The sequence below is a fragment of the Peromyscus leucopus genome, chromosome 16_21 (assembly GCF_004664715.2).
Source record: "Peromyscus leucopus breed LL Stock chromosome 16_21, UCI_PerLeu_2.1, whole genome shotgun sequence".
NCBI lineage: Eukaryota > Metazoa > Chordata > Mammalia > Rodentia > Cricetidae > Peromyscus > Peromyscus leucopus.
This window is the reverse complement of record NC_051084.1, coordinates 64245640-64256024: the sequence shown is the minus strand read 5'-3', so window position 1 is coordinate 64256024 and position 10385 is coordinate 64245640.

Here is a 10385-nt window from a genome sequence, read left to right as displayed (position 1 = left end):
AATAGTATTGTAAAATAAATAAAAAAATCATGTCTAATGAATAAGAACAATAAAAAAATTAAATAAATCTTACTATTTGCATATTAATCCTCCCCTAGTATTTGTTTGAATTTCTGATTTGGAGTTTGTTTATTCTAGTATGGTATTACAATATTTATGATACCATTTACTTAATTTTTATTTACATTAAGGTTCTTAGCCTTCACAAGAGTTTGCAGTAAGCAGTACACACTTCAATTAATAAGTAATAGTGGAGCCCAGTTTCATAAATATTTCTGACCCTACACTGGCAAGCCATATCCAACCTTTAGGCCTAGCCCAGATCATATATCCACTATGCCCTCACAGACTGGTGAGAGCAGTGGAATCTAGATCAACTGTATTATCACAACTTTAAGACATCTTATTTGCTGGGATAACTCTGAGGCACCCTAGAATCTAACATCAGACATACAATCAGTGAAAGAAACCCACATTCCCTGGTCTCATTGCTAAAACATGATATATACAGCCTAGCAGTGTGATGGCGTCCCACCAAATACACTACATTTACAGAAATATTTTACATTGAGAATGAACCTCAGGACACAAAAACTTTAAAACATCACAAAATTTTATCAAGAAATATGAAGAGTTTAAAGAAGACATGAACAAACATCTGAAATAACATAAAGTAGTTCTTGAATGATGTTAGGTATATATATATATATATATATATATATATATATATATATATATATCATATATATATATGAAAGATCAGGGGAAGGACAGATGAATGGATGAAGTAGATGATAGACTATCAGGACTTGAAGAAAAGTCAAAAGAACTGGGCCAATCAAGTAAAGAATATAAAATGTAGTAGGCACATACAAAAAAGCAATGTGCAAAACTGTGGTGTACCATGGAAGCACTAAATCTTGGGCTTTTAGGCATAGAAAAGGGAGAATATTTTATTCTCCTTCAGCTATTCAGATGGTTTCACTGGGAACAATAGTCTAGGTTGGCATTCATGGTCTTTTAGAGTGTGAAATACATTGTTCTAGGCTCTTCTGCTTATTACAGTTTCCATTCAGAAATCAGCTGTTAATCTTATAGGCTTTCTTTTATACTGACCTGTAGTTATATTTTGCAGCTCTTGGAATCCTCACTTTGTTCTATTTATTTAGTGTTTTAAATCTTTTACTTTGTGAGTGTTTCTTTTATAGTCTTGTCTATTTGGAGTTCTGTGTGCTTCTCCATCTGTTTGAGTATGTCTACCCTCAATTTGGGGAACGTTTTCTATGATCTTTTTGGAAATATGGTCTAGGCCATTGAACTGAATTATTCTTCCTTCCCTCACCTTCCAACTGACCAAGCACCTCCTATGTTCCCTCCACTTTCTTGCTTTCAAAAAATAAATAAATAAATAAAATCCCTTCAGAACACGCTCTTTTTTATAGATTGCCTTATACTTAAGGCATAGGAAACTTCATACTGCATGTATGTATAGGTTACTCTGATGAAGACCTAAATCTCCTGATTTTCTGAAACTCGAGTTACTGTTTTGAAAACACATTCTACTAGAAAAGTGATCAAACCCCCTGTTGTGTCTATATTTTAAATACATTTTTATTAAAGCATAAACAGTTGGTTAATAATAATGATAATAGAAAGTTATATAAAATCTTTTTATAGTGATTGTCTGTGGATCTCTGCATTTGCCCCCATCAGTCATTGGAGAAAAGCTCTGTGATGACAGTTAAGGTATTCACCCATCTGATCTCTGGGACAAGCCAGTTCAGTTCAGGCACCCTCTCCACTATTTCCAGTAGTCCAAGCTGGGGTCATCCTTGGGGATTCTTAGCAAGTTCCCTAGCACTAGGTTTCTCTCTATCCCAATGATATCTCCCTCTATCATGGTATCTCTCTCATTGCTTTCCCACTCCATCCCTGTTCCAGCTCAACCATCCCATTCCCTTATGTTCTCATCCCCACCCCCTACCCTCCATTGCCTACCTGTGGTGGTATTGTGTTCCCCAAAATATTGTGCACCCTAATAAACTTATCTGGGGTCAAAGAACAGAACAGCCACTAGATACAGAGGCTAGAAAATGGTTGCACACACGCCTTTAATCCTAGCATTCCAGAAGCAGAAATCCCTCTGGATCTCTGTGAGTTCAAGGCCACATTGGAAACAGCCAAGCATGGTGACTCATGCCTTTAATCCCAAGAAGTGAGCCTTTAATCCCAGGGAGTGGTGGCAGATAGCAGAAAGGTATATAAGGCATGAAGACCAGGAACTAGAAGCTTTTGGCTGGTTAAGCTTTCAGGCTTTCGAGCACTAGACAGAACTCCAGGAGTCCAGTCAGTGAGAGAAAGGAGGGATTCTATGAGCAAGTGCATCAGGATCATAATGGGCAAACTTGCAGAGAAAACCAAACCAAACTAGTGGGAACTCGTGAAAGTTGGATCAATGGCTATGGAGCCTTGTATGGGACTGGACTAGGCCTTCTGCATGGAAAGACAATTATGTAGCTTGATATGCTTGGGGGGCCTCCTGGCAGTAGATCAGAATCTATTCCTGGTGCATGAGGGGGCTTTGTGGAGCCCACTACCTATGATGGGACACCTTGTGCTGCCTTGAAGCAGGGGGAAGGGCTTGGACTTGCCTCCACTGGATGTGCCTTCCCATGGGAGGCCTTGCCTTCTTGTAGGGGGGAGTGAGGAGTGGGTTGGGGAGAGGGAAGGGGGTGAGAGGAGGGAAGAAGAGGATCTTTGATTGGTGTGTAAAATGAAAAAACTTTGTAATAAAAAATGAGCCAGAAAAAAAATCTTTTTATAATTTACTAGTGGAAATTAAGACATAGATTAACACAAGCCTAATACTAAGAGGTGATTTCAATACCCCACTTTCTCCAATAAAAGAATTATGTAGAAAAAAAGAAGAAACATCAGAATTAAATGGCATCAAATATCAAGTAGACCTAATGGATTTCTGTAGAATATTTCACTAAAAACAAAAAATGCACATTTTATTTACCTTCTCTACAATAGACAACAGCTTGGACACAAAACAAATTTTAACAGGTTCAAACAAACTGAAATAACTTCATATCTTTTACATATCACATGAATTACAAGCTTAAATTCAACAGCAAGCAATGCTCTAGTAATTATATAAACTCATGGATATTAAATAACACAATATTATGTTATTCCTAATGATATTATATTATGCTCATAGATTGATGCCAAAGATTATCAGAGAGGATTCATCCAGCAACTGACGGAAACAGATGCAGACCAACAGCCAACATTAGGGACTCCTGTGGGAGAGGGGGAGGAAGGATTATAGTACCCAGAGGGGTGAAGGACACCACAAGAAAACCCACAGAATCCATTAACCTGGCCTCATAGGGGCCCACAGAGACTGAACTGCCAACCTTTATAAACCCTTTGCATGTATGCTACAGTTGTGTCTTTTGGTCTTCCTGTGGGACGCCTATGAATGGGAGCAGCAGCTGTCTCTGACTCTTTTGCGTGCTTTTCTGACCATTTCCCCTCTATCAGATCACCTCATCTAGCCTTAATACAAAGGTAGATGTCTAGACTTACTGCAACTTGATATGCCATGTTTGGTTGATATCCATGAGAAATCTCCCCTTTATTTGAGAGAAATAGAGGAATAGTGGATATTGGGGCAGAAGAGAGGTAGGTAAAGGACTGGGAGGAGATGGAGAAGAAGAAACAGTAGCCAGGAAGTAAAAATTAATAATAAAACATTAGAAACAGAAACTTCAATAAAACATCATCTACAAAGCTGGTATTACCTAAAACAGAAACCAGGTACAGAAACATCAACTTGGCTTCATCCTATTCCCATGTGGTCTTCATTTATTGTGGTCTCTTATTCCTTGTTCTCACTTTCTGTTCTTGATCCAGCTGTGATCTCCCGCACCCCTAAGCTCTCTTTCCCTCGACCCTTGCTCTCCATTACCACTACTCACATCCAGGTTGCTCATGTAGATCTCGTCCATTTCTCTGTCATTGGGCAATCCCTGTGTCTTCCAGAAATCCACAAAGATACCTCCACACTAGACTACTGGCAATGGTTGAGAGAAAGCCTGAAATGACTTACCCTAGTGATAGGATGGCCAAGCAACCTAACCGTTGTGCTAGAAATCTCATCCAATGAGTGAGGGAAGCAGATACGGAGATCCATGGGCAGGCCCTAGGTGGAGCTCCAGGAGTCCATTTGGTGAGAAGGAGGAGGGATTATATCAGCAAGAATTGTTGAGACCAAGATTGGAAAAAGCAAAGGGACAAATAGCCAAACTAATGGAAACACATGAACTATGAACCAATAGCTGAGGATCTCCCAACTGGATCAGGCCCTCTGGATAAGTCAGATAGTTGATAAGCTTGAACTGTTTGGGAGGCCCCCAGGCAATGGGACCAGGACCTGTCCTTAGTGCATGAGCTGGCTGTTTGGAACCTGGGGCTTATGCAGGGAAACTTTGCTCAGCCTGGCGGGAGGGGACTGGACCTGACTGGACTGAATCTACCAGATTGAGCTGAATCCTCAGGGGAGTCCTTGCCCTGCAGGACATGGAAATGGGGGGTGGGCTGGGAGGAAGGCGGTGGGAGGAGGGGGGAGGACAGGGGAATCCATGGCTGATATGTAAAATTAAATTAAATTATAAAATAAAAAGAATATCAAGAGGAGGAGGAGGAAGAGGAGAAAGAGAAACAGAAGAAGAGAGAAGGAGGGAGAAAGCAAAAGAAAAGGAGAATAACATTAATGATATGGATGATCATGATAATTCTGGCCAATATCCCTAATAAACATAAAGGGAAATAACCTCAATAAATACTTGTAAACTGCATATGGTCCTATATATATATAAAAAAAAGTCATCTACCTGGATCAAGTTGGATTCATTTAGGAGATTCACAGGTGGTTCAATACATAGGCCAATAAACACAATAAGTCATACAAATGATAAGAAATCATATAATCTGCTCAATATATGCAGAAAAGACCTTTGACAAAATCCAACACTGTTGCGGGATAAACCTTTTGAACATTGTGAAGATACGTTGCTCTCATTCTTAATAAAAGCCTACTGGCTGATGGCTGGGTGGGATATTTGGTGCAGAGAGTAAACTGGGGAGAGGAAGGATGGGGTCTGAGGAGTCGTGAGGAGTTGCCATGAGATGCAGAGGGAGCAGGATGGCAAGTATGTGTATGAGGTAAATGACCCTCAGGGCAGCACATACATGAATAAAAATGGGCTAATTTAAGTTATTAGAGCTAGCAAAAAATAAGCCTAAGCTATTGACAAAGCATTTACAATTATTAATAAGTCTCTATGTGGTTATTTGGCAACTGACTGGTAAAACAGATAAGTCTGCCTACATGTGGCACCCGAAGTAGGAAACCTACATCCACATAAGACCTGAAAAAAATCTTTTAAAAAAAGGTCCTAAACACAAAAATAGAGCCAAACATGGCTTCCTTGTCTCATGTCTCTCATGCCAACTGCAGTACAGAGATACATCTCCCAGCTGTTGCCTTCTGGCTTGAGCTGCCAGTGTAAGTGCTGCCAGAGAGAGCTCCACCAGAACACTATGAACTAAAATGCATGGTGAATTTAAGTTTTGCTCATGCAGACAGAAAAGATTACAGATATGCATTAGAGACAAATTAAGAAGGAAAAAAACCTCTTAAGTGTGTTTAAAAATGTACATAGGTTTGGGAGAGGAAAAAGAAATGGTATAGACAGTCATAAAAATAGTTTTAAAATAATAAAGTCTTTAAAGAAAGAATAAAGTTATATGAAGGAAAAAGCCATGCAAAGATAGAAAATAAACAGGTAGTCTGGATCCTATATGCTATGGTGTTGTCTTTAAAATTTTTTGACTACTGATAAAGAGGCAATAGCAACTAAGAGACATTTGATTATGAAAGCTGTCATATTAAAACAACCTATGTATTTAAAAATATCTTGACTTCAAAATAGAAGTCAGAGATATGTTGCTTTGGGAAAAAAGGTATGCTTTTATTTCCACAGGAAATGAGAGGCTGTGGATTCATTCAAGGTTGATATGGATCAGGGTTGATAGGGGAAGATCTCCCTGAAAATCCTCATTACATACATAAAGAAATAAACCTAGAAAATCTATAAAGCAGGTAATGTATATTTTATCTGCTCAAATATAAAACCAAAAAGTAATCTTTGGATAACTTATGTAAAACACGCAGTCTACACTGCATTAATACAGACATGCAGGTTACCTTTAAAAGTTTGTGTATTATCAGAACACGCAGACCAGACACCAATGAAAATATTTGGCCCAGGTGAGCAAGCATCTCAAAATGTCTCTGTTACAGTCTTCTCAGAATTCTGCATCTCAAACAGCTGCAAGGCTGCTTGCTGAATGGTCCAACCTCACAAATTACTCTAGTCAAGACTTAACAATTATCCTGATTTTCTCAAGTTTTCCCCAAAGATATCATCACCTACAAATAACAGAAGGTAGTCTAAAAAATGATGCCCACATTCCCAAGAGATGGAGTATAAGTGGGTTTTAGTAATTCCATGGATTATGGATATTTCTCATTATTTATGGGGGTTGGTTACAAATTGTTATTGATCACAGTCAGAGAAAATGCTAAACAAAGAGTTAAATTCTTTCTAAAGGAAAGAGATCCTTGAATTTATATCTATATCATACATCTCTTTCTAAAGGAAATACAGTTGTATGATATAGATATAGATATAAAAATGATAGGAAAATGGTAAATTATTGAATATACTTTAATCCAAAAAACTAATATTAATCTCAAAATATTTTACATTGGTATGGATTTGGTTTATTGATAGAAATATAAAGTTATTTTTGCTATACTATAATTAGCTAAAATTACATATACAGGTAAGTAATTAGTCTTCTATAATAATCAAAATTGTCATATTAGAATGTTTTCAAGGTTAAACAGATATATTTAGGTAGATGGTCTTCAAACACTTCAGAGATCTACAGAATATGGCATTAAGGATGTTTAATAATCAAAGGCTATTCATGACAGTGAGTCATGTCTGCTCCAGACAGTACCAATTTATTTCAAAAGAGAATCATGGGCATCAAAGAACCTCTATTCAGATTTTGCTTTCTTTATGGCTAAAACTAGTCATTTGGGCAAAGGAAACTTGCCTCAATTTCTGACAGAATTCATTTCAAACTGGACCAGCAAGATGTACAAAAGAGTGGCTGCCAAACTTGGCCAAGACATGGTTAGAACAGTCCTTCAAAACTCCCTGCATCTCAAAAATATATGGCAGATTACTAGGCATCTAGGATAAAGTTGGGTGCCTCAATGTTACACAAGAAACTAGGGTGTCTTAAATTGAAAATTGCTTGCTCTACACTTCCTGTTTACTCAAAAATACTATTTTATCCGTTTTATGTCTTTGATGTAGTTGAAGACTAGATAGTTACTGTTACTGTTCTCCCAAATCATTGCAGAAAGTAAATTAGATATGAAACTCTGGACTCTTCAGAAGACAGCTAATGGAGTATTTTCTCTATTTTGCCTAAGACAAAAGGACTGGATATTGTAATTATAATTCTTAATTGATAACTGTTTTTGTGGTATATAAATTTACTCTGTTAAAATAAAAACCTTACTTTTTAATTAGACAAATCAGGGGAAGTGCTGTGGAATAATCGTTCTATAGACTGAAAATGTGTTGCTCTTGTTGTTAATAAAACGCTGACTTGCCAATGACTAGATAGTATTTGGGGCAGAAAGAATGCTGGGAAGAAGGAGAGCAGAGTCTAAAGAGTCATGAGGAGATGCCATGAGATACAGAGCAGGCAGGATGTGAAGTATGTACATGAGTTAAATAAGCCTCAGGGCAGCACATACATTAATAAAAATAAGTTAATTTAAGTTATAAGAGCTAGCTAAAAAAATGAGCCTCAGCTATATATTGATCATTTCTAATTTATAATGTCTCTCAGTGGTTATTTGGGAACTGACTGGCTTCATGATAAAAGTTTGAAGCAAACTTGGATGGGAGGGAACATACCTCAATATAATAAAGATTCTATATGAAAAACCCACAACCAACATTACCCTAAATGGAGAAAAACTCAGTTATTTGGTTACATTGGGAATTAGGCAGGGTTGTCCACTATCCTCACACTTTTGCAACATAGTGCTTGAAGGGGTAGCTAGAACAATAAGACATAAGAAATAAATTAAAAGGATACAGATAGGAAAAGAGCTCAAATTATTACTTTTTTGATGATATTATATTAAATATAAGATGCAGCAAATTCCACCAGAAAAAAATTAGAAACTATCAACATTTGAGAAAAGTAGGACACAAAGTTACCTTACAAATATTAGTAGATTTCCATATTGCTGTTACAAACACCCGGAGAAAGAGATCATGGGAAGAGGGAACACTCTCATTCACAATAGCCTCAAAAAGCAAACAAAATTGTGGGAGGGAACTAAGAAAGTGAAAGACCTTGAGAATGAAAGCTTTACATCTCTAAAAGAGATGGGGGAAGACACTAGAATGTGTAAACACCCCCCCCACACACACACACACTTTTGCAGTTTTGTATAAATAATATTGTGAATCTGGTCAACTTACTTAAATTGATTTACAATTTCAAAGCAATCCTACACGAATGTCATCACAGAAACAGAAGAATAAACCTCGCAAAATGCATGTGGAAACTCCAAAGACCCCAGACAGCCCAAGCAATCCTGAACAAAAAGAGCAGCTTAGAGAGATATCATTCATACTAGTTTCATCACTCAACCAACATTTATAAATATATTTTTGAAATTTTTTTACTCATTTTTAAGTTTGGTAGAAAGTTCCAACTCAAGAAGTACTTGATTTATAAATTATGCAAGAAGTAAGTCAAGGAAAGAAGGAAAAAAGAAAAGGGACAATATCATAACTCCTGAAAAGGATGTGATGTTCTCTTTGCTAGTATCCTGTGCTAGTCTCCTGCAGGAGGCAGCAAGCATTCTTTCACCAAAGATTGCCCTCACCTGGACAAAGATAAAACCTAACACTACAGTGGGGGTGGCTTCACCCTGTATGTGCATCAAGGAACTCAAGAGGCAGAGAATTACCGACTCTACGATGGATTTCAGCTTAGTCTCCAGTATCTATACGACCTCCTTGGGTTGGTCACGTCTGTCCCTGCAGACACAATTCTATGCCTAGAATCCTCAATATGACCCAAGGATGAAGCCAGTTTCAACCCTATGGCATGGCAGTGTGACAAGAACAATACCCAGAAAAGCATGCAGTGAATATGGTGGGTGTATATAGAGGACTAGGGTTGGATATAATAGTAACAAATCCAAGAGCAACTTTACAACCAAGGCATCCCATGCTGTGGAAAGTAGCCTATAGACCACTATCATAAAATAACAATGTCCCCTGCTTCAAAGCACAAGCACTATGCAGCTTGTGTTATGACTCAGATTCACAAATATTCATTCCATTTACCTTGTAGTTCCACATCAAATGGATATGTAGTCAAGGTCACAAGCAGGAGCTAAAGCACCTTGTCTGAGTGAGCTGCTACTCTAAATTTGCAATCAGGGTTTCCACCTTTAATGGACTGTGAATCAATGAGATAAATAAGAACTTAATATTCACAACTATATGCTTATCTTGGTTATGTCCACAGTACATAAATAGAATTAATACATCTATTATTATTGAAGCAGATAATATGTTTAAAATGCAGGTCTCATGTAACCTTAACACTGCTACTGCAGAAAAAAAAAAAAAACAAACAAGATGCCTTACTTGTGTATTGAACATTCAAAAATTTTACATTTTCCACTTCTATATCAAGGCTGGCAGAATACATCCCATCCCATATTCTTCATAGTAACACAACCCATACAGGTACTGTATTAAAATAACTATGTTATAGCAGATCCCCAAGGAGCTGGTTTTACAAGCATTTCACCATTTTTCCTTCTTATAACACAGATACAAAACAAGACTGCTCTGTACTTGTAAAATAATGGATAAGAATGCTACAATCTACATACCCAGAAAGACTCAAGGCAGGTTACATGGATCTCTCTCGGAAGGGAAAATAGAATAGACTTCACAGGTGGACTTGGGGCAGGTGGAGATAGGAACATGGGGAACAGGTTGGGGGATGGAAGGAGAGAGTCCTGGGAGAGATGGTGGAACTGGAGGGCATTTGCTGGGGTAGAAACCTAGTACAGTAGGAACTCCCAGAAATTTACAAGGGTGAAGCTATTGAAAACTATAGTAATGAGGGATACATAACCTGAACAGGAAATCTTCTGTAACCATGCAAGGTTTCCAGTGGAGGCATTG